We start from the raw sequence: 25822 nt of genomic DNA, 5'->3' as shown, positions 1-25822 counted from the left end.
TCCACAACAACAGTATTGTTTGAAATTACAAAAACCCTGGTGAAAAAAATTGCCCTTATATCCAATAGGCAGCTGGATAAATTCCATTACATTCATAAAATGTTTACACAGCAATGGAATTAATAATTGGTCATTCGTTATGACTGCTTCCTTATCAATACAAATGACTTTTAAAAACACTGTTAAATGGATAAAATAGCAGATCACAAGAATATATACAATATAATTCCACTTAAAATTCAAAAACATAGAAAATTAATCATTGCATTGTTCAGGGTGACATGCATAGGTGCTAACTGTAAAGAAAGGTTACAAGAACAATAAACAAAAAATTCAGAATTGTGGTATCCTTGAACAGTGGGGGTGAATAACCAAGGAGAGGCACATAGGAAACAAAATCAGAATTCTTAATTTCCTCAAATCTGCTCCTCCTCCACTAGTTCCCACCTACAGTGTTTTATTTTTCTCTTCCTCTCACACCCCCTGTAATTAATCAACCTCTATGTGTTAGTCACTCAGTCATGTCCAACTCTTTGTGATCCCATGGACTGTAGCCCACCAGGTTCCTCTGTCCATGCGATCCTCCAGGCAAGAATAATGGAGTGGGTTGCCATTTCCTCCTCCACGGGGTCTTCCCTCCCCAGGGTCTTCTGCATTGTGGGCAGATTCTTTACCTTCTGAACCTCTAACACTCCAATTCTGCCCAATTCTTTTCATTTCCTCTACTTTACTCTGGGTTAAGCCTTCATTAATCTCTTGCTAGGACTGTGGCAATAGCTTCCTCTTAAGTTTCTCATGACTGTATAATTCATTCTCTAAAATCTTCCAAGTGATCTTTTCAAAATGTAAAGTCATGTCCTTTAAACTCTCCAAAGGCTTCTCTTCACAATCAGAATAAAATTCAGTCATTACCACAGCCTTCGGGGCTTCATTTTACCTGTTTTGTGCTTACCTCCTCCCACCGTTTTCCTAGACCACTAGGTTTCAGCTGGCTTGGCTTTCTACTTCTCGAACCTGCCAAGTTGATTGCCCCTCTTAAGGCTTTTACAGGAATACCCTTTTCCTGGCTCTTGGCTTAGCTGGCTTCATCTCAGCATTTAAATCTCAAATAAATTTAAGCACAAATGCTGCCTTCTCAACCAAGCTGCCTCTGACCACCTCATTAAATATGGCAACACTGCCACCAGCAAGCGCTTATCACTTCACTCTGTTTCATTCTTTAGAGCACTTATCACCATCTGTTAATTTAGTGATAAATTCCACCAGAACCCAAGTCTCACAAAAGCAGGGATCTGTCAGTTCAGTTCAGTGTAGTACAAAGCAGTGTCAGGCCAAGTGGCAACAAATATTTGTTGGATGAATAAACAGTGAACTTCACTTTCAATAAACATGAAGTAGCACTTTCTGACAGTGACAGAAAAATCAAGAACGCCAATGAGAAGTATTACAGATGGAATGGAATTTTGAAAACTATGTGTCTGTGGAAGTGTTAGTCCCTCAGTCATGTCCGATTCTTTGCAATCCCATGCACTATGTAGCCAACCAAACTCCCCTGTCCATAGAATTCTCCAGGCAAGAATACTGGAGTGGGTTGCCATTCCCTTTTCCAGGGGATCTTCCTGACCCAGGGGTGTGTTTGTGTGTGTGTGTGTACACACACATACACACAGAAGTTTGCATTCTCCTTCAGGGAGCTTGGGGGGGGGGGGTGGGGGGTGGGGGAGGGAGGCGCAGAATCTAACATGCTAATTTGGCATCAATCGTTCTAAAGAAGGAAAGAACACATTTTATGACTTTATATGCCATACAGATCCATCAACTGTCAGTCTACAATAGAAAATGAATCTTAAGCTTGAATTCTTAAAAACATGAGTAGTTTGTGTATTCACAATGACTGACATAAAGTCTATTCTCATTTCATTACTTTGATGACCCCTGTTATGATCAACATGACAGCAGTACATAATACCTACTGAGTTCACTACGTGCTTGGTACTATGTTGTTTTATACTTGTTATTATTCAGTTCTCACGACACCTTTATCAGAGGGACTGTTACTAACCCTGTTTTACCCATCAGAAAACTAAAGCAAAGAGAGGCTAGTCAGATGGCTAACGACTGAAAGACTCAAATCTAGGTTGCCTGACTTCAAAGCCCTAAAATTAAACCCATCTGCTGAACTGATACTGCTCAAATCACTTACATTATCTGCTAAAACACTGTACGTGTATCTGCTGCAATTTTATGCATCATGCTAGGTCAGCAATTCTTAAACATTCCTGTACATTAGAATCACCTGGGCAGATTCCTAGATTCTGATTCAGTAAGTCTAGGGTGGAATTTCCAGAGATCTGCAACTTTAACTGTCTTGGTCCATGAACTATACTCAACTCTGTGCAGGGTGTTCTACAGGTGTGAGGATATATGAGCCTCCTGTCTCAGTTTACAAATCTAAAAGGGATAGAAATCAGACACACAATTAGTAAATATACAGTGATTCAGGACAAGTAGTATCAACAAAACATCCAGAAAGACTTCAAGGAAGAGGGACCGGCTGTAACGAAACGAAGATGAGCAGGATTTCATGAAGAAAGTCCTGCAGACTTTCAGGAATAATGCTACATGCAAAGGAAGGATCGAAAAGCAGACAGCTTGGCAGGAACAGAGGCTCTGCATCGAGGGCTGGAAAAATGTCAGTAAAAATGCTCTCAATGTCAACCTAAACACTATGGGTTTTATTCAGTGCTGGCTCTGGGAAATTGCTAATGGTTTTTGAGGAGGGAAATGATAAATCACAGCAATATTCTTTGGAAGAGTACTCTGATGAAGTTATGCAAGATCAAGTATATTGAAAACAACAATGGGAATAGTTAGGCTGGCAGCGTTTCAATCTCAAAAAAATAAAAGCTAGAACATAGTAGTGGAAAAGATGAAAAAGGGAAGAATGGTACCTCCTGACAGTGAACTGCATGTGGTACAGAGGCAACAGTCACAGCTATTAACAAATGATTTCTTCACCCCTTAAGTCCAAGTTATATTCCGACCAGTTTCATGTTACTTTTTACAACTTTTTCTTACACAACCAACTAAGCTCCAAAGTATAGAGTTCACTTATTCAAAACACAGCCCATGACTAAGAAGTCAGCAAACAGGCCTGAAAAATACATGTCACATAGTTCATACACTAAAACAAAGTGCATGTATATATTATACTTAATATATAATATATATACATGAAAGGACATTCTTAAGAGCCATATAATCTCATTTTACTCAAAGTTCTAACAAAGGTAAGCATCTAATTTCCAAACCCACAGCAGTTCAGAAGCAAAAATTAGAAGGGTAAAAGAGCAAAAATTAAAAGGGTATAGACAGGTGGAAAAAGCTGAAGAATAGAAACGAAAACTATAAAAAAAAAAACACACAGAATCACTCAGGGTAAATTCTCCACAACTGTTTATTGACAGATACACATGATTCCCAGAAAAATGGAATTAATGAGAATCTTCCTTAATGTCCCAAACATCTACCACACAAAGAAAACTTTTAAACATTTTAAAACAAATTTTTACCTGAGTAAAACGTAATTTTTAAAGAATGGCTGATACATGCAGGCAGAGCAACCAAGAGATAGTCAAAAAATAAAGGTAAGAAAGATGTATTTTATAATACACTAAGTTTGAAGATAATAAGAATGCTTTCATAAAGCATCTACTCAAGAATGTGGCCCCAGTGGTAAACTTTACTTCAGGCAATATTTTCCTGATGGCTGTACTTTTGAATTCCAGGTTTCAAATAATATGAGGGCATCTTCAACAAAAATTAAAATGACTGAACTGGTCTTAAATATAACCTATAAATATGTACCTACTGAAATCAGGCAGCATCATTTGACTCTCAATGTCCTGTTAATAACAGGCCATGTGACACTTTTAAAAGGACATTAAACATCATCACACATGAAGGCTTCTCACTTTGGTCACCAATACTCATTAACATTTATTATACTACTACTCACACAAGGACCTTATCTGTTTCAAAAACAGATGAAAATGTCATTTTCATGGGGAGAATTAAGATGCTAATTGACTGAAAGATCTCTTAAGTTTATGATTAAGTTACTAAAGCCAGGAACCTACACCTTAAATCATGCAGAAAAAGCATACCATAAATTATTGGAGTAGGAAGAGTATGGGTTTCAGCTTGAGATTTTTTACACCGCAGAAAGGCAAATTAATGTATAACACTGTAACGTTAAAATAAAATTACCTTAAAGATGTTGTAGGGATGAATCAACTGTATGGAACTAGGCCTCTCATATTTCTCAGATCCAGCAAAGAACAGAGAAAATTAAAAGCACATATTTATTTCAAAATTTCATCAACTGATCAGGCAAATTAAGACATCAAAGATTATGGTACAATTTGCTACACCTTCTAAATATGTAAACAAAAGTAGTCAATTGCACCAGGGGGGTTCCATTCTCCCTCCCTACCCATCTCCTTATTATCATCCTTGCTCTCTAGAAACATACAGTTAGACACTAATTGAAGCCAAAAAAATGTGCCCTGGAGACAGTTTGTCAAACTGCAAGTTATGACCCGTGTATCAATTTAGTGCATTTAGTTAGCACTTCTTAAAGAAAAAGAATGAAATATAATAGCAATTATCAGTATGCATCATTAGTAATGAGTACTGCTTCCTGTCCGACTCTTCCTGACCCCATGGACTGCAGCCTACCAGGCTCCTCCATCCATGGGATCTTCCAGGCAAGAGTACTGGAGTGGGTTGCCATTTCCTTCTCCAGGAGATCTTCCCAACCCAGGGATGGAACCCAGGTCTCCCACATTGCAGGCAGAGGCTTTACCGTCTGAGCCACCAAGGAAGCTTTCACTTTCACTGCTTTGTGGAACTTCTTGTTCCTATGTGGGTATGTACTAGATTACTATAATTTTTTTTTTTAAAGTTTGAAAGCTCCTAACCTAGAGATTTAGGTCAAATGTCTCTGGACCCAAAGACATTCATCAGCCCTCAGCACCTACACAACCTCTTAGCTCAAGATGGGCTCGTGGAAACCAATTTAAGAGTTCCAGGCAGCCAAAAAAGAATGAGGTCACGCCTTAACTAAGCCCGAATTTGGACCTGCAAGAACTAACTTCCCCTAACACCAGCCCTAGGCGTGCCTACAAGCTTCTGGTAACTTAGCAACCTTCAGAGAGCTCCTCCTCCCTCCACTGACTAGAAACAGTTCTACTCTTCCAAACAACTTTACGGAACTACAACTTCTAGAATCACTGTGCCCCAAGACAGTATCACCTCTCCTTCTCGCTTCACCAATTCCCAGTATGTCTTCCTAGAAGAGAACCTCGAACTCAACAGAGAATGAAGCTCCTCACAGATCCTGACCCTTCTCTCCCAGATCTCCGGACAGGGTACCCTCCTCCCAGGTCCCATCTTACTCCAACCGCCTCATTGTCAGTTACTTGTCCTGGGGGCAAAACGATTCTCTCAAAAGCCCTCTTTAAATGGCCGCTTGCTTGCTTCTACGGGCCCCGGAAAGAGCAGGCCTGGTGTCCCAGGAGCTCCTAACCCAACCGAACCTCCCTGGGGACACGTACTTTTTTTTTTTTTGATTCAGTAGTTCAGAGGCAAGTTTCCTATTTCCCCAGCAGCCCCAGACATCTCCAGTATCCATCTCCTACCAGCCATGGGGCATCTCCTCGTCCCCCAGGCCCCAGGGCACAGCGGGAAGCCCTCATTCTCCCAGGAACTCGGACAGGCTTCCCCAGACGGCCTCCTCCAACTCATGCCCCTCTCGCAGCCCAGGCCCTCCCCGCGCCGCCGCAGCGCAGGCCCGACCCTATCCTCCCTAAGGCCCCGGCAGGTGTCCCATCCTCCCCTTCGCCCAGGCAGGCCTCGTCCCGCTCCGACTTCTTCCTACTATTTCCTCGCACGGCACCCCGGCTCCAGAGGGGAGCCCCTCGGGCCTCGACAACCCGGCGGAGCCGGCAGGCCCGGGCTCCACTCACCCCTCTGCCTGGGAGGCGGGGGAGCTGCTGCGGCGGCTCCTCGGCCTGCGCCTCTCCTCCCCCCTCCCGGCCGCCGCCGTGGCCGCCGCTCAGCCTCGGGCCTGCTCACGGCCGGCCCCGGACCGGCTCCGCTTCACCTCGTCCCCCACTCCGGCCTCTGGAGCCCTGTGTCCTGCATTGACCCGGAAGCAGCTTTCCCGGCCCAACAACAACACGTGACCCCGCCGCACGTGTCACGTCCGCTGCGTGAATGGGAGGGGGCGCCGGAGGAGCCGGTCCTCCGGGACCAAGCCGAGGTTGCCGTGGCGACGGGGATGTCGCGCAGTCACTAGAAATACACTTCATCATCTGCTTTTTCTCTTACTCGTCATGGGGGGACACCCAGGGTGCAAAGGAGGAGTACAAATTGTCGCATCAGAGTGGAATAGGGGCAAGTCAGAGCCGAGCCCGGGTCTCTGAGAGGCTGCTGTCTTACAGAAACAAGCAGCAAGCCGAAAGTTTCCAGACTCAGCTAAAATTTTGTCCTGATTCTGTCACTAGTTTACCGGTGACCCTGATCAGTTCCCCTCCTTTCTATGTCTTCAGTGTCTTTACTCGCGAGCTCTAGGCTGTAATCGAATACTGTCCCAAGATGCTTTTGTGTAAGGATGTGGTAGCATCTGACCTTTATTTCGGTCCTTGTCACAAGGTCTGGGGCATCCTGAGATTTCGGCGCTCCAACACCAATGTAGAGATTGCATCTTTCACTTATTGAGCCCCTTCTAGATACCAGGCACTGTATATAAGCTGTTTACGATTTTTTATGACCTTCCCAAAGTAGGTATTTTACAGAATTGAAAACGGAAATTCACAAAGGTTAAGTGATCCACCCAAGAGAATTAGTAAAAGTGACCAGACAGATCGGAATTCAGGTCAGTCTGGCACCAAAGTCAAGTGCTTGCACTTCACATTATGCTATACTACTGCTCCAGCTCTATACACATTATATATGAGTGTTGGGCTGTGATGGTTTATGTACTTCTTTGACCATTTCTTTTGCAAGAATAGGGATGGTGCTGGCTGAAAGCACCATCCCTAAAAGACTGAATTTTCTTCAGTCTTTTAGGGATATTTTAGCTGAAGAGCTGGGAGTTGACAAGATCTTCATGCATAAAGTGTGTGTGTGTTTTCATGTAGTGTGTGCTAGGGAGCAGGTAAGGGGTTGTGATGTGCATACATGGGTATTTATTGGTTCATAGAGTGGGGAAGACAAAATTCTTTGCAAGGGACTTGGTGGCAATCCTGGGGACTTACTTCTCTAAGCCTTAGGGGAATTAAGAGAGGGGCGGGAAAAGAGTTGATTAAAGAAAATGTTCTGAAGATCAAGGAGAGGGTGAGCCGAGAAACTGTGAAGGGGCAGTTTCCTCCTTCTGCAGAGCACAGAGGGTCTCTCGGGCACCATAGGGTGAATGGCTTTGGAAGTATTAGGATCATTGACATGACCAACATCTAGTAGTTTCAGTGACAAGAACCATGAGAAGAATTGAGTGAAATATGCACAGAGGAGAAAGAGCAAGGTGGACACTACATGGATGCTTTACTGATAGATATACTTGTGAGCTCAGGTACCCTTGCAAACACTCAGAGATACTTAAGTTAGATGTCCTATGAGCAACTAGGGGAAAAGGCAAGAAATGTGGGGTCATTATTGCTCACAAATACTGCACCAAGTGTATATAAATGCATATATGAATACTGTATAAGATTGGGTGTGATTAGTTACAGTTAGCCCTTTGTAACCCAGGAATTCCATATCCACAGATTCAACCAATTGCAGATAGAAAATATTCAGGAAAAAAAGAAAATTCCAAAAGTTAAAACTTGAACTTGCTGTGTGTAGACAATATTTGGGCTTTCCTGATGGCTTGAATGGTAAAGAATCTGCATGAGATTAGACAGTCTTGGAGAAGACAGCTATTTATATGACCTTTACATGTATATCATATTCAACCATTTACATAGCAGCTACATTGTACTAGGTATTATAAGTAATCTAGAAATGATTTAAAGTATATGGGAGGATATGTATAGGTTATATGGAGGTACTACACAATTTTCTATAAGGGACTTGAGCATCTGTGGATTTTGATATCTAGGAAGAGCCTGAAACAATCCCCTGCGGATACCGAGAGATGACTATATACACTTTGCTTCTTTGAGATGTCCTCAACTCACTTTTCTTTCATTCCCTTCTCTCCCCTTGTAGAGCATACTCCTAAAGACAAGATCAACATCTCCACTCATCCCTTGTCTATCCCACAAGATAGACAAAATTATCTTTCTAAAACTCATGTGTAGGGACTTCCCTGGTGGTCCAGTAGTTAAGAATCAGCTTTCCAATGTGAGTTCAGTCCCTGGTGGGAGAACTAAGATCCCACATGCCTCAGGGCAACTAAGCCCATACACCACAACTGGAGAGCCCACACAGGACATATGATATTAATTTTTTAAAAAACCTCATGTGTGATCATGTTCCCCGTCTGTTCTTATTCTGTCCATGCCCTGTTCAATCTGATAGGCACTAGCCACATGTGGTTATTTAAATTAATTAAAATCGCATTTCCTAAGTCGCATGACACTAGCTGCATCTCAAGAACTCAGTGGCTGTGTGTGGCTGGGGCTCTCCTATTGGACAGTGCCCACAGAGACCATTTTCATGATCACAGAATGTCTGTTAATGCTGCTCTACCCCTTTCTCAGTCCCTTGGGTTTATGTTCTATGAGAATTTGCTCTGCTAAGCCCTTTGTGTTAAACGTTCTTCTTCTACCTCCTTGAGATTGAAAATGATATTTAACTGCTTATTTTCTTGTCTCCCTGTCAAGCACTTAAGCCTCCATGAAGGTAGGAGCTAGATCCATTGTGTTCATCCTGGATTCCCCATTATCTCTAAAGGACTGTTATGTACAAAGAAACGGTGGACAGGGAAGTTAAATGAGGATGTAACAGAAAGATGGTCATTTTATTAGCAACTGTTGGTAATTTGATTGTTTTGACCTACAAACAGCAATTTCATATGGTTCAAGCTAATAATAAGAAAGAACGTTCAAAGAATTGGATTGCTTTAATCCATTCCAATGAGTTCCCTGTTACTTGGATAGGTTAGGCAAAGGAGAATCCTGCTAGAATCGCATATAAATAATTCCTGTATCAGGACTTCCCTGGCAGTCCAATGGTTAAGACTCTGCACTTCCAATCCAAGGGACATGGGTTCAATCCCTGGCTGGGGAACTAAGATTCCATATGCCATGCAGTGCAGCCAAGAAAAAGTAAAAATAGTAATAAAAATAATAATTCCTGGATCAGTTGGACTGGTTAACCAGTCAAATTCTAAGGTTCTAAGTCTATGGTCCTCCAACCAGTTCTTTATTTCAAAACTGAGTATGCTATAACAATAATCATAGCCACTTCTTGAGTTTTTATTATGTGCCGAACATGCTCAAGCTATTTCACATAGATTATTTCCTTTAATCCTCACGGTGATTTTTATGAAGTACACTTGGTGCCAGCAGATTTGCCAGTTAAGACTCTAGAGAAATTATATACCTAATAACATACAGCTAGTCAATGACAGAGGCTGAATACATTTTTAGGTCAGTCTGACACCAGAATCTGAGTTCACAGTAACACTGCATTGATGAGATGTAATTCAACAGGAAGTTTTAGTCAGATTTTTGCATGCTCTTCTAATTCAACAACTGGTTATTTTGTAATGGATATATACCTAGCTAGGTGGTGTGGGGAAAACAAAGATGGATAAGGTATTGTTCCTAAAATGTAGCTGGAAGATAATGCTTATACCCAAATAACAGTGATAAAGGACAGCTAATTAGCTATTATTTTAAAAGGAGGGTGGGTTAGGGAGTGATCTTAGCTAAAGACATCTCCCAAGTAGGCAAAGCGTGAGGACAGAATTATATGAGAATTCAATATGAACAACATCAGTACACAGATGGGAACAAAGGGGAAGAGAAAAGCTACTGCTTCCCTTGAAAGAATAACAGCTGGTTTAGAAATTGAAAGTTTGCAATACTAGTCCTGGTTTTTGCACTAACCAGCCTTTTCACTTGATCTGTTTCTGCCTTAGAGCTTTGTTTCGGAGAAGGCAATGACAACCCACTCCAGTACTCTTGCCTGGAAAATCCCATGGACGGAGGAACCTGGTAGGCTGCAGTCCATGGGGTCATGAAGAGTCAGACACTACTGAGCAACTTCACTTTCACTTTTCACTTTGATGCAATGGAGAAGGAAATGGCAACCCGCTCCAGTGTTCTTGCCTGGAGAATCCCACTGGCAGTGGAGCCTGGTGGGCTGCCGTCTATGGGGTCGAACAGAGTTGGACACGACTGAAGTGACTTAGCAGCAGCAGCAGCAGCAGCAGCAGCAGCAGCAGCAGAGCTTTGTGTATCAGATAACCTGAATTGAATAAGCTGCCATGGCGAATATATAGAATATTTTACATGTATGTATTTTTAAGAGGAAGTGCCATAGTTTCCATAAGATTCCCAAGGAAATCACAACTCAGAAAACTTACAGACTACATTATAGCTTTAAATTCTGTAATTCTGAGATTCTGTGTTTTATTTTTGTCAACATTATTGATGTCTCTGTCAGGAAATGAACTGTCATGCCAAGCTCAGTGACCAAGCAAAGAGCAGGGATATTTTTATTTTAAACTGGAGACTCATGCCTAGAACTATTTAGAAAGTATCAGGATTTTCTTAACTGGGCAGAATACAGTCTTAAAAAAAATTCAGTTTGCTTTTCTGAGATATACATGAATGGATCAGTTGTAAGAAGCTTAATTATCAAGGAGGCTTTACCTTTATTAAGACTGTTTTCTTCAAATTGCTGGAAACTTCAGTAAACCCTCTTAGTTTGTATATTTCTGTATGTATCCTTCACACAGAGAAAACTGCACATACACAGTGTACATATATGAACAGTTCAATGAATTATTACAAAGCAAAAGCCCATGTAACCAGCAGCCTGTCAAACCATAGTACAAGGCCAGTTTCCCAGTCTTCCCCCAGTCGCGACATCCACCATTCTCCCTAAAGTTACTGACTGTCCTTCTAATATTGTAGCTTATTTTTCCCTGTTTTTACACTTTGTATGTGTGTGCTAAGTGGCTTTAGTCGTGTTCAGCTTTTTGTGACCTTGTGGACTCTAGCCCCCCAGGCTCCTCTGTCCAAGGGATTCTCTAGGCAAAAATACTGGAGTGGGTTTCCATGCCCTCCTCCAGGGGATATTCCTGACCCAGGGGATCGAATCCATGTCTCTTGCATCTCCTGTGTTGGCAGGCAGGTTCTTTACCATTAGCACCACCTGGGAAGCCCAAACTTTATATAAATGAAATCAAATGAGGTGACTTCCTTCACTTAACGTTGTGAATCTTCTACATTTTTTCAAATAGCTGAATAAAATCTTTGTTGCTAAATAGTATTTCATATTATAATCCACTATAATTTATTTATCCACTCACTATTGAAGAATGTTTGGGTTGTTTCAAATTTTTTATTGCTATGCATAATGCTGCTGTGAACATACTTGCACTTGATTTTTAGTGCACATATATACCCATTTCTTTGGGAATATACTCAGGAATAAAATTGATGGGTCACAGCTTTTGATCAGCACTGTCTAATAGAAATATAGTGAAAGTCAAGTCACATCTGTAATTTAAAATTTTCTTAGTAGCCACATTAAAAAGTTAAATGTTAATCATACACTTTTTTGTTTTAATGCATCTGAACTATTATCATTTTAACATGTCATCAATATCACAATTGTTAATTAGATATTTTACATTCTTTCCACATTTTGAATCTCCAAAATTCAATGTGTATTTTACACGTATTGCAGTTTGGACTAGCCACAGCTCAAGTGTTCAATAAACAAATGTGGTACTAACTACTACTATTACTACTACAATATTGGACAGTGCAGCTTTAGAAAACACTTTTCCAAAGTGGTTGTGCCAATTTACAATTCTGACAGCAATGTATGAGAATTACATTTGTTCCACATCTTCATCGATACTTGGTACTGCACATCTTTCTAATTTTAGCCATTTTGATGATCATATAGTAGTATCTTATTTTGGCTTAATTTGCATTTCCTTAATGATAAAGATGGCTTCCCTGATGGCTCAACGGCAAAGAATCCACCTGCAATGCAGGAGACATAGAAGATGCGAGTTTGATCCCTGGGTTGGGAAGATCCCTTGGAGGAGTGCATGGCAACTCACTCCAGTATTTTTGCTGGGAAAATCCCATGGAGAGAGGAGCCTGGCAGGGTACAGTCCATAGAGTCTCAAAGAGGTGGACACAACTAAAGCGACTGATCATGCAGTAATAAGGAGGTTGAGTATCTTCTCCTATGTTTATTGGCAAATTGATATTCTCCTTCATGAACAGTACGGGCCCTTTTTTTTTGTGCTGAGTTTGTCTGTCTTTTTCTCATTGGTGTGATAAAATTAGTTGAAAAGTACTCTTTCTTTTTCTATTCCCTGCAAAAAATTGTGTAATATTGGCATTATTTATTTCTTAGATGATTGTTTGAGTTTTCTGATGAAGTCATTTTGTCCTAGAGTATTTTATATAAAAAGTTTTAAATTACAGATTCAGTTATTTCATAGTGAGGCATTATTCAACTTTTGCCACTCTCCTTGCATCAGTTTTGGTAAGTTATAGAAGAAGATTTAATTATTATAGCCTTGAAATATAGTTTGAAATCAGGACTTGTGATGCCTCCAGCTTTGTTCTTTCTTTTTGAAATTGCTTTGGCTATTCAGTCTTTTGTGATTCCATACAAATATTAGGATTTTTTTCTGTTTCCATGAAAAATGACACTGGAATTTCAATAGTGATTAAGTTGAATCTATAGATGGTTTTGGGTAATATGGATGTTTAGCAATATTAACTCTTCTGATTCTTGAACCCAGGATATCTTTTTGTGTATTTTGTGCATTTTTTGTGTATCTTCTTCAGTTTCTTTTATCACATCTTATAGATTTCTTTGCCACAAAACAAGTCTTAGCAAATTTAAGATTGAACTCATGCCAACTATCTTTTCTAATTACTATTATATGAAACTAGAAATCAACAAGGGGAAAACTGAAAATTTTACAGACGTGTAAACTAAAGAACACAGCCTAAACAACTAATGGGTCAAAGAAACAAATACAAAATAAAATTTAAAATATTTTAAAATAAATGAAAATTAAAACACAGTACACTAATACCTGTGGCAATTCTTACACTCAAGTTTATAGTGTTAAATGCATATTTAAGAAAACAGAAAGATCTCAAGTAAATAACCTAAGTTTACACCTCAAGGAATTATCAAAAGAATAACAAGCTAAGCCCAAATTTAGCAGAAGGAAAGAAATAACAAAGATCAGAGAAGAAATAAGTAAAATAGAGACCATAAAAATAATAGATGAAGAAAACTATCTGATTTTTTTGAAAAGATAGACAAAATGGGCAAAGCTTCAGCTGGTTTGAGCAAGAAAAAAATGAATGAAGACTCAAATAACTAAAATCATAAATGCAAGAGGAGACATTGCAGCAGATATGACAAAAATACATAGGATCATAAAAGACTCCTTTGAACAATTATGTGCCAACAAATTTGATAAATTTATCCCCCCCAAAATGGGTAAATTCCTAGATATATATAACTTACCAAGACCGAATCATGAATAAACAGAGAATCTGAACAGACCAATAAGGAGGTTGAATTAGTAACCAAAAATTCCCAACACAAAAAGCACAGGACCACATATTTTCATTGTTGCATGCTATCAAATATTTAAAAAAGAATTAATGACAACCTTTCTCAAAAATTTGAAGAGGGAACACTCCCAGACTTATTTTACAAGGCCAGAATTGCCTTGGCACCTAAGTCAGTTAAGGAAAGAAAACTATAGACTGATATCCATGCCAAATATAGATGCAAAAATTCTCAACAATATATTAACAAACTGAATTCAACAGCACATTAAAAAGATTACACACCAAGATGAAGTGGGATTTATCCCTGAGATGCAAGGATAGTTCAACATATACAAATCAATAAATGTGATAGATCATATTAATAGAATGAAAGATAAAAATCATATGATCATCTCAATAGATTCAAAAGAGAGCATTTGATAAAGTATGCCTTTCATTAAAAAAACCCTCAACAAATTGGGCATGTGAGGAACAGACCTCAATATAATAAATAAATAAAATAAATAATAATATGGCACACCTACAGCTAATATTGTATCAACAATGAAAGGTTGGGTGCCCATTCTCTTATTTAACACAATATTAGAAGTCCTAGCTAAAACAATCATTCAAAATAAAGGCAATGAAATTGGAAAGGAAGGAGTAAAATTGTCATTATTTGCAGATAACATGATCTTATACAAAGAAAATTAAAAGCCATGAAATTAAAAGTTGTTTGCTCCTTGGTAGAAAAGCTATGACTAACCTAGACAGCATATTAAAAAGCAGAGACATTACTTTGCCAACAAAGGTCTGTCTAGTCGAAGCTATGGTTTTTCCAGTAGTCATGTGCGGATGTGAGAGTTGGACCATAAAGAAAGCTGAGCACCGAAGAATTGATGCTTTTGAACTGTGGTGTTGGAGAAGACTCATGAGAGTCCCTTGGACTGCAAGGAGATCCAACCAGTCCATCCTAAAGAAAATCAGTCCTGAATATTCATTGGAAGGACTGATGCTGAGGCTGAAACTCCAATACTTTGGCCACCTGATGCGAAGAATTGACTCATTGGAAAAGACCCTGATGCTGGGGAAGACTGATGGCAGGAGGAGAAGGGGATGAAAGGATGAGATGGTTGGATGGCATCACTGACTTGATGGACATGAGTTTGAGCAAGCTCCAGGAGCTAGTGATGGAAAGGGAGGCCTGGCTTGCTGCAGTCCATGGGGTCGCAAAGCGTTGGAGATGACTGATCGACTGAACTGAACTGATACATAGAAAATCCTAAGACTCAACCAAAAAAACTGTTAGAACTAATCAACAAATGTATTAATGTTGCAGGATATAAAATCACACAGAAATCAGTTGTGTTTCTATACACTAACAATGAAATATCTGAAAAAAAATAAAAGTATCCCATTCATAATAGCACCAAAAATAATGAAACACTTAGAAGTAAATTTAACCAAGGATGTGGAAGATCCATACAATGGAAATTACATTCATTGATTTTTAAATGTTAGACCAGCCTTACATACCTGGAGTAGACGAGGGGTATAATATAATTCTTTTTGTATATTGTGAGATTTGATTTGCTAATATTTTGTTGAGTATTTGCACCTATGTTCATGAGAAATCTTGGAATTTTTACTAATCTCTGACTTCATGCAAGAAATACATTGTGAATAGATACAGGAACTTGAGAGAATTTTAGTGAGCTTAATAATAGTAGCTAAACTTGCAATGAGGTCTTGCAAACAGCCATATATTATTCTTAGCTTTTCATGCACTTACTCATTTAGCTTCTAAAGATAAATTTTATGCATGTTCAAGTCATCTTTCTCCAGTAAGGATTAATCATTTAAAAGGGGAATCTCTTTAAAATTGACATACTTCTAGATCTATAGTGTACTGATAACACTCAGTAACTAGCTCAAGAGTTGGCTGTGATAGTACGCCAACAAAATTGATGGAATAAATGAATTAATTAATAATATTATAACATAATTCCACTACTAATTGTATTATTGAGTTATACTCCAAAGAACCACTTGGAGACTCAATTGAGGGTGCATAGAAACCCTTAATCAAGTTTTCTGAGGCATGTTTTAAATGTTCTGAGGCATGTTTATTTTGGGCTCACAATAAAGCAGCTTCTTGGCTGCCCTGTTGTTCTCTGTAAATGTTTAGCTCAGCAAAGTTGTATCACAGTAAGCATTGCTTCCAAGCCAGGAACTTGTCATAGGTAAACTTGGCTTTCCATTAAGATTAAATATCGTTCATAGGTATCCATCTGTTTTGGATGGGTTAGTTGCTCACCTATCTCTGGAGGCTCCATTGAACTCTGTGAATACGTCATTTTAAAAAATGACACCGATTTTAAAATAACACTGAGTGCAATTAAATCATACATAAGGTTAATTCCAAAAATTCAGCCAACTATTAAGACACTAGAAAGGTAATTCTCTTGAATACAAACATTTCTTGTTATTTATTTGTTCGAAGTTTAGAGCTAGTTATGTCTAAAAATCTTCAAGGATTCTTCCCTGGTTGTCCAGTGATTAAGATTCCAAACTTCCACTGCATGGGTAAATAAATAAACCAGTATTACTCATTATTTAAAAAATAAATAAAAATTAAAAAAATAAAAATCTTTGAGGTACTTTCATATGATTCATTTAAACTTGACTTTTCTCCTGTAAAATTGTGAGCAAAGGAAGTAAGATAGACTACAGAAATGGAAAACTAAATGAGTAAAAGAAAGATTCAGGGGGAACTCTGGAAGAGCAGGTAGTGTAATTCCATACATTTTACACGTAAAAGTTGTATTGCAATAGACATCACCTTAGTGCTAATAGACTGGCTTTCCACAAAATTAAAGGTCTCTCTTTATTTAATGACCCGATTCACTGATGCTTTGGTAGTTTTAAAACAGGCTACAGGGACTTCCCTGGTGGTCCAGTGGTTGGATGTCTGCCTTTCAGTGCAGGGGATGCTGATTTGATCCATGGCTGGGCAGCTAAGATCCCACATGCCACAAGGTAACTTAGCCCATGAGCCTGCCACAACTAGAGAGAAGCCAGCAAGCCAGAACAGAGAACCCAAGAGCCACAGTGAAGGATTCTCATGCCACCTTAAGACCTGACACAGCCAAATAGATAAATATTTTTTAAAAAAACACCTGAACTGTACCCTTATAAAATTGTTAAAGATGATGAGAAACAAAGAGGCTACAAATACTTTGACCTTCCTCCCACTGAGTGGTGGGATCTACACCCTCTCTCCTAGGACCTGGATGGGGCTTTGGGACTGCCTCAACCAGCAGAGTAAAATGCCATGGATACTCGATGCTCTCTTGGGACACGTGTGTTGACAGCCATGCTGTGAGGAAGCCAGTGGAGGCACATAGAGAGCTCACGGGAGGGTATCCCCACAGACCTGACCAACAGCCCTGGCTAAGGTCTCAGATAACTACATCACCTACCAGACATGTGAACGAGTGAGTCTTCACATGGTTCCAGTCCCCCAGCCTTGGAGGATTTCTGACCATAGCCCCAGGCATCATGGAGCAGAGATGAGTCACCCACTGTGCTGTGTCTTCTCTGAATTCCTTACCACCAAGTCCATGAGCAAATTTGTTGTGCTCCCGTGGCATGGTTGCTCTATGCCACTAAGTTTGGGATAGTTTGTTGCAGAGAAATAGATAACTGGAACTGACTACTAGTTGAGGACTAGAATCTTGGCACAACCTGGTTTTCCTGGCTCACCTTCCATGGTTCTTCCTTCATCTGCCTCTGCTATGCTCCTTTTTCTCCCCCAACCCTGCCCAGTTCGCTCTCCTTCATGGGCCTCTCTTCCACATTCCCTGGGCCTTTGCTAGTGCTAATCCTTCTTCCTGGGCTTGAACATCATAGACACCCAGATTTGAATCCTGTCTGGGCCTCTCAATAACACAATAATCAACCTCCTTAATCCTCACTAGAAAAATAGGGATAAAGACAGAACCTTTTAATAGATTAAATGGCTAAAATGTATAATGTGCTTAGTGTCTCAGACATAGTAGTAAACACTCAATAAATGTTAGCCATTATTATAAGTTCTTTATATACACTTAAGTGAATTTCTCCCCTTCATGGATCACAGCCTTGTCAGGGCAAAGGGGCTTGCGTGACTCAGTGAAGCTATGAGCCATGCCATGGAGGGCCACCCAAGATGGATGGGTCATAGTAAAGAGTTCTGACAAAACACGGTCAGCTGGAGGCCAGAATGGAAAACTGCTTCAGTATTCTTACGGTGAGAACCCCATGAACAGTATGAAAAGGCAAAAGATATTACACCGGAAGATAAGCCCCCATCCCCAGGTCAAAAGTTGTCCAATATGCTACTGGGGAAGAGTGGAGGGCAATTACTAATAGCTCCATAACTTATGCTGACTTCCCTGGTGACTCAGAGGTTAAAGTGTCTGCCTGGAATGCAGGAGACCAGGGTTCGATCCCTGGGTTGAGAAGATCCCCTGGAGAAGGAAATGGCAACCCACTCCAGTACTCTTGCCTGGAGAATCCCATGGAGGGAGGAGCCTGGTAGGCTACAGTCCATGGGGGTCGCAAAGAGTTGGACACAACTGAACGACTTCACTTCCATAACTTATACGCAGAGTACATCATGCAAAATCCCAGGCTGGATGAAGCACAAGCTGGAATCAAGACTGCTGGGAGAAATATCATCAACCTCAGACAAGCAGATGATACCATTCTAGTGGCAAGAAAGCGAGGGTGAAAGAGGAGAGTGAAAAAGCTGGCTTAAAACTCAACATTCAAAAAAATGAAGATCACTGCATCCGGTGCCATCACTTCATGGCAAATAGATGCAGAAAAAGTGGAAACAGTGACAGATTTTATTTTCTTGGGCTCCAAAATCACTGTAGATAGTGATGTAGCCACAAAATTAAAAGACACTTACTCCTTGGAAGAAAAGCTATGACAAACCTAGACAGCATATTAAAAAACAGAGACATCACTTTGCTGCCAAAGGTCTGTATAATCAAAGAAATGGTTTTTCCAGTAATCAAGTACAGATGTGAGAGTTGGATCATAAAGAAGGCTGAACACCAAAGAATTGATTCTTTTGAATTGTGGTGCTGAAAAAGACTCTTAAGAGTCCCTTGGACAGCAAGGAGATCAAACCAGTCAATCCTAAAGGAAAGCAAGCCTGAATAATCACTGGAAGGACTTATGCTTAAGCTGAAGCTCCAATACTTTGGCCACCTGATGTGAAGAGCTGACTCACTGGAAAAGACCCTGACGCTGGGAAAGATTGAAGGCAAAGGACAAGAGGGCAGCAGAGGATGAGATGGTTGGATAACATCACCAACTCAACGGACATGAATTTGAGCAAACTCCAGGAGATGGTGAAGATCAGAGAAGCCTTTCATGATACAGTTCATAGCATTGCCAGCTAGACAGCAACAACAACAAAAGTGAGTTTCTATTGAACAGTCAAAGCTTAAATGAAACCTTTTGACTTTTAAGTTTGAGCTCATGTGTCAATTTCTCTGTGAAGACATCCCCACCCACCAAACAAAATCAAACTCCTTCTGTTATGCTTCCAAGTATTAATAGTTTTCACATTGTTTTATTATGGCTCTTAACAAGCAACTTATGATATACGTGACCCTTATTAGACCTCAAATCCCTCAAGGAAACCATTTAAGTAAAGGCCTCACAGAAGGAAAAAATGTCCTGTATTTGTCTTTTGTGTGAGTGTATGTGTGTATACATATGTATATGCACGTGTGTGTGTCTCCTACATATAAACCTTCAAGTTACAAACTTTTAAACTTGTGAACATGCATTCTCATGTCCAGTCACATAAGCAGGTTCATGCGTCTGGTGTACATTGTTAGGTACATGGGTCCTCTATAAGCGGCTGTGCTTTTGTGTACTTTACAGTACAGAACTGTATAGAGGACAGTAGTTCAGTATCTTTATTTCTAGGCCAGAAGGTCCAGAAGCAATCAGTAAAAGCAGTGATGATGTGACTGGCGCTAGTACTTTTCAAAGTGCTGTCCTGTAAGATTAAAAATGTTTTCTTATTTTTTGTGTTTGTTTGCATATTTTATTTATGTGAAAAGTATTATAAACCTATTATAGTACAGTACTAGCCAATTGTGTTAGCTGGGTTCCTAGACTTACTTTGTTGGACTCAACGAATGCACTCTTGGAATGGAACTTATTTGTATGTAGGGGACTTGCTGTATATATATTTGGTATATAACTACATCAAATACCATAATGGGGAAAAGAATGTGAGCAATTGATTAGAAGGCTGTGACTTTTTAAGACTCAAGAATTTACAGAACCTCAGTTTCTGTGGAGATATTGTCTCCATTCACAAACTTACAGTTTGTAACTTTGTTAAGGAAACATAAATGAACTGTGGAAGTCCTGTCAGGAGAGATGTTTGCTTTCTATTTGTTCATTATTGTCCCTTGTGCCCCAGCCATTGTGGTGGATGCTGTACAATTTGGACTCCGTGGTCCACTGTTACATGCACTCCCTTGCAAATATCCCTAACTTCAGTGTCTCTCTTTTTCCTCTGTCCTTCTTGTCTGGCAAACTCAAGGATGAACCTTCTAGAGAAGGTGAGTACTGCTAGAGAAATTCACATACCTGAGCTGACTTTACTTCTGACTTTTAACAGGCACTCAATATTGCTCCCTCATCTTGGTGAGTTTTTCTGATTGCCCACTCCTTAAGATTCCTTCCTCTCTGTTCAAACTCCCTATACCCCTTTGTCTTCCCTCCTGCTGAGCAGATGACTTCACTGCAAACTTCATTAAGAAAAGTAATAAACACCGTTGGTGTGAACTCGCTTGTCTTCCTATGCTGCTGCTGCTGCTAAGTCGCTTCAGTCGTGTCCGGCTCTATGCAACTCCATAGACGGCAGCCCACCAGGCTCCCCCATCCCTGGGATTCTCCAGGCAAGAACACTGGAGTGGGGTGCCATTTCCTTCTCCAATGCATGAAAATGAAAAGTGAAAGTGAAGTCGCTCAGTCGTGTCTGACCCTCAGCGACCCCGTGGACGGCAGCCCACCAGGCTCCTCCGTCCATGGGATTTTCCAGGCAAGAGTACTGGAGTGGGGTGCCATTGCCTTCCTATACCTTTCCCTAAAAGTCAGCCCGCACCTGTCCCCATTTCTTCTGCTAAAATGGAGACCCTGCCCCTCCACCTACCAAAGGCCAACCCTCCCTCTGTGTTCTGGGTTTCTTCTGCCCTCATCCATTCAAGGTCTCCCACCCTTTGGTTTCCTCCTTTTTTATATGCTTCACAAGTCTCTTGTCTACTGGGTCCTCCCCATCACAACAGGAATGCACTCTAGTATTTCCTGTCTTCTTGACTTAACATTCTATGCCCCTCCTCCTACTGCTCTATTTCTCTGCCCCTGTCTCAGCAAAACATCTTTAAACTAGTTGTTATACATGCTGTCTCCTGTCTCTCTCAATATTCACTCTTTGGTTTACTCCAGTCTTGATTCTTTTTCCACCACTCTCCACTGAAACCATTCTTGTGAAGGTCACCAATGAGTACTTCTAGTCCTTCTGTTTTCATTTTAAATTCATAGTAGCATTTGCTTCGCTTAACCTCTCCCTCTTTTTTGGCCTCTGGGGCATCATTTAGTTTTCCTCTTTCACACCTGCTGCTCCGTCTTAGTCTCCTTGACTAGTTTATCCTCCTCTACCTTACCTCCAAATGTTAGAACTTCTTAGGGTTTATCCAAGGCCTCTTCTTTCCTTTCTTTCTCTAGTCTTACCCTATGTCATGTCATCTATTGCACTTGTTTAAATAACATCTTCACACTGATGAAGTCTTTATTTTAAAAAATTGTTTTTGAAGACTTTTTTTAATGTCTTCATTTTTGAAGTCTTGAATTTGCTACAATATTGGTTCTGTTTTATGTTTTGGTTTTTTGGCCATGAGTTCATTTAGGATTTTAGCTCCCTGACCAGGGATCAAACCTGTACCCCCCACATTGGAAGGCAAAGTCCTAACCTCTGGCCCACCAGGGGAAATCCCCAAGCTGATGAATTCTACATTACCAGCCCAGATTTCTCTGAGCCCCTAGGCTTACAAATTCAACTGCCTTTTCAATTTAATTGCCTGTTTAACAAACAATGAATAGAGAAAAGGTATCTATTTGTCCAGTTAGGAAATTCTGGAACAGGTTTCTGGGAGTCTTATAGAATGAGAAGTTCATGTTCTTATAAGAAGACACTGGAATTATAGCAACTTAGAAAGAAGTGGGGAAAAGATCTCCCCAGCTTCTGGCATAGGAAGGAAATTTGGCCTGGGGGGTAGAAAAGAGTCAAGGTGCTGAGATCATTCTGAGTCAGTATATTGTAGTGTGGGGGAAGGATGCTCTCACAGGATAGATATCAAATCCTTAGAGTTCACACCTTGGGAACTTCCCCCAACTTTTTTCATAGAAGGCTTTGCAAACTCAGAGAGCTAGGCAATCAATGCCTTGGGGAGACTATTTAAAGGACTGAAGCATCTTAAAAAGAAAAGCAGCACTGAGGTATGTAGCAGGGAGGTTAGGAGCAGTACTGAAGCAGCAGAGACATTTTATAAGCCAGTGAGCACATATGAGATGGGGACCTTGCCAGTCAAAGACAGTCTTGTAAAGGTGAGTTTGCAAGCCCTCATGTGCCCAAGTTGCTGCAGGTGCTTTCACAAACACACATACACACACACACAGCTTTTTGTTAAAAAATATATGGGAAAAACAGCATCTTCTATTACCCTTTTGGAGAACCACTATACCTATTCATATTATAAATGGTCCAAAAAGTTCTGCAGTGCATAAAAGAGTTTAACCATTTCATGAAGCATGTTCCAAACATATTTGGCCTCAGAGCCCTTTGTCATGAAATACGTTATAACATGTCACTGAACCCAATTGTTCCCCGAAAGAGAGGACCACAGGGAGACCATGTTTCCTTGGGTACGGATTCAGACTCCATGGGTCCCAGGGAGTTATTTAAGAGGGGTCTGCAAATCCCTGTGTACCCCAAACCCTCACTGAATAAACAACAGTTCTCGAATATACACATACTACTTTTAAAAAATGTGTAAATATGTGAAATTTAAAAAATACTAATTCTGTATAAAATATAGAGCTAGTGGGACATTGTTGCATAGCACAGGAAGCTCAGCTTTGTGATGACCTCGAGAGGTGGAATGGATGGGGGCCAGGGAGTTCAAGAGGGAGGGGACGTATATATACTTACAGTTGATTCATGTTGTGTGGCAGAAACTAACACAATGTTGTAAAGCAATTATCTTCCAATTAAAAAAATTAAAAATACTAATTCTTGATTATCGCATGATCCTATTATGTGGGAGCATGAAGGATATTTAAAAAAAAAAAAGTTCCAAAAAGCAAAACTTTAATTTGTTGGGTACTGGCAACTATTTACATACCCTAAAGTATTTCTTGCGGAGAAGGCGATGGCACCCCACTCCAGTACTCTTGCCTGGAAAATCCCATGGATGGAGGAGCCTGGTGGGCTGCAGTCCATGGGGTCGGGAAGAGTCGGACATGACTGAGGGACTTCACTTTCACTTTCATGCATTGGAGAAGGAAATGGCAACCCACTCCAGTGTTCTTGCCTGGAGAATCTCAGAGACGGGGGAGCCTGGTGGGCTGCCGTCTATGGGGTTGTACAGAGTCAGACACAACTGAAGCAACTTAGCAGCAGCAAAGTACTCTTGCCTGGCAAATCCCATGGGCGGAGGAGCCTGGTGGGCTGCAGTCCATGGAGTCGCTGAGAGTTGGACATGACTGAGCGACTTCACTTTCACTTTTCACTTTCATGCATTGGAGAAGGAAATGGCAACCCACTCCAGTATTCTTGCCTGGAGAATCCCAGGGACGGGGGAGCTTGGTGAGCTGCCGTCTATGGGGTTGCACAGAGTCGGACACGACTGAAGCAACTTAGCAGCAGCAGCAGCAGCAGCAAAGTATCATAAGGGATCTAAAAGGGATTTAAAGTATATGGGAAAATATGCACAGATTATATGCAAATATGCCATTTTATGTAAGGAACCTGAGCATCTACGAAAGATGGTCCTGGAATCAATCCCCTCCCCCACCTTGGGTACCAAGAGACAAATGCTCTGTGAATTTCTGTAGGGAAATGACCACCATTGGTTTCATACTAACTGTTCTGAAGCCACAAGTTTCAGGAACTTTTTGATGAAGTCAATGAGTCCTTGGATGGTTTGGGTTCGCTCTACAGCCCACTTCTTTGTTTTCATTATAGGAGTGTCTCCCACAGCCTTTAGCAGGATGTTAATATTTTTCTTGGTGTCACCGAAAGGTTCCTCTGTTCCCAGAGAGACTAGCTGAAGAAGGGGGCTCTGGGGTGGCTGTTTCTGGGGAGACCTCCTTAGGGCCTTCAGCTTCAGGAGCAGTCGAGGGAGGGAGCTGCAGCCCAGACTCCTCAGCCATCTTGCTTGGAGAGCAAAGAGTATTTTATTATTTTAAAAAAAAGGAATTTCATAAGTAAAATTTTGTGAATCAACCAACCTTAAAATGATTTTGATCGTATATATAACAGCTGATATCGTTTGGTGCTTAACATTCAGGTTCTGTGCTCAATGCTTCATAAAGATTGTCTCACTTAATCCTACAGCAATTCTATGAGGTAGGTACTCATTATTATTCTCATCATATAGTTGAGAAAAACAAGGCTTAGTGAAATTAAGTGGAGGCATTTGTTGAGCATCACACAATAAAAGTGCTCAAGTTGGGATTTCAATCCAGAGTCTGACCCCAAAGCCTACATCTTAACCATTGGGCTGTCACCCCTTATCAGGACACTGTGTCCTGGGGGAGATAAGGCACAAGCCATACGTTTCAGCCTTGTCAGGGAAGAATGGAGATTTCTGTGTTTTACGGCAGCTGATGCTATTCCTATGAAACTTGTCCATGGACCTCTCCTTCACCAGACGACACTCTGTCCTTCTCTTCATTAATTCTTCAATTTACAAAGGAAAAAAAAATGCAATTGAACATTTTGAGGAAAATGAAGGCGTGAGAGAAGAGACCTTTCCTCAACTTTTTTTCTCTTTTTAAAAAACCGCTTATTTTTACGTGTTTATTTGTTTGGCTGCACCGGGTCTTAGTTGCTGTGTGCAGGAGCGCTGTGTTGCAGCACGTGGCCTCTAGACCCCTGACCAGGAATTGAATCCAGGCCCCCTGCATTGGGAGTGCCAAGTCTTAGCCACTGGACCACCACGCAAGTCCCTCCTCAGCCTTCTCTCAGGTAAAAAATTAATGCTTTTCCCTCATGAAGTTACACCCATCTCCGCAGCACCTCACCGGGATTTGACCCAGAAAAAAAATTGAAAAAAGCACATCTCGACAGAATTACCGAGAAGCAAAACAATCCTGGAGGAGGGAAGCCTCAATGTGCTTTTCCTAAAAGAGGGGCTTCAGCATGGTTCATTTGAGTTCCATCACCTCACTTTTGGTAATGATGCTGAATTATCAGCACTCTTCTCAGTCAGAGACAAGACTTGTGATTTGAGTGAGTTAAGGTGTACCTTTGAACTTATGGCAAGGCTTAATATATATAATTTTTTTAAAGACCGACACACCAGAGAGCAAAAGGAAGGTGGAAAATGTGATGGTGATCCTTCATGCATAAAGATGATGGTGATTGCCAAGTACAGGTCCCTGACTCTCTGCCTCAAAAATTGTCTGCTGAGTGCCACTGCCCAGCATCGCAGATTGGCACTGCTTTTGTCTTCCTCTCAACATATGGAACAGATTTTTGCTTACACATAAACACTACCATCCCATCCCAGATAGTATCCCAGCAGGAAAATGGAACATCAAATTGCTTTCCTGAACTGGTTTTCTTTTAGCAAGTTATTTTCCAGAGTTCTCCCAGCATGTCTCAAAAAGCACTTTAATACCTCAACTCCTGAGGGGCAACAATATATTATAAACGATGTATTGGGAAAAACATTCAT

The 25822-nt window shown here is 40.7% G+C and overlaps 1 protein-coding gene across 5 annotated transcripts in view; it reads right to left on the bottom strand.

Moving 5' to 3' along the window:
• The window catches only part of TBCEL (tubulin folding cofactor E like), a 71819-nt gene extending 65555 nt beyond the window's left edge, over nucleotides 1–6264 (bottom strand). The window contains exons 1-2 of one of the 5 annotated variants that reach the window (XM_069555420.1): nucleotides 6030–6207; nucleotides 4270–4323 (exon numbers count right to left, since the gene is read on the bottom strand). The gene's annotated coding sequence lies outside the window, so the exon portion shown is untranslated. Of the gene's footprint in view, nucleotides 1–4269 lie in introns of all 5 variants that reach the window. The other 4 variants (XM_069555415.1, XM_069555414.1, XM_069555417.1 and 1 more) reach the window with 4 other exon arrangements.
• Nucleotides 6265–25822: the final 19558 nt, after the last annotated feature.

Source organism: Ovis canadensis, chromosome 15 (assembly GCF_042477335.2).
Source record: "Ovis canadensis isolate MfBH-ARS-UI-01 breed Bighorn chromosome 15, ARS-UI_OviCan_v2, whole genome shotgun sequence".
NCBI lineage: Eukaryota > Metazoa > Chordata > Mammalia > Artiodactyla > Bovidae > Ovis > Ovis canadensis.
The sequence above is the reverse complement of the archived record's forward strand: the minus strand, read 5'-3'. Positions and strand labels throughout refer to the sequence as shown.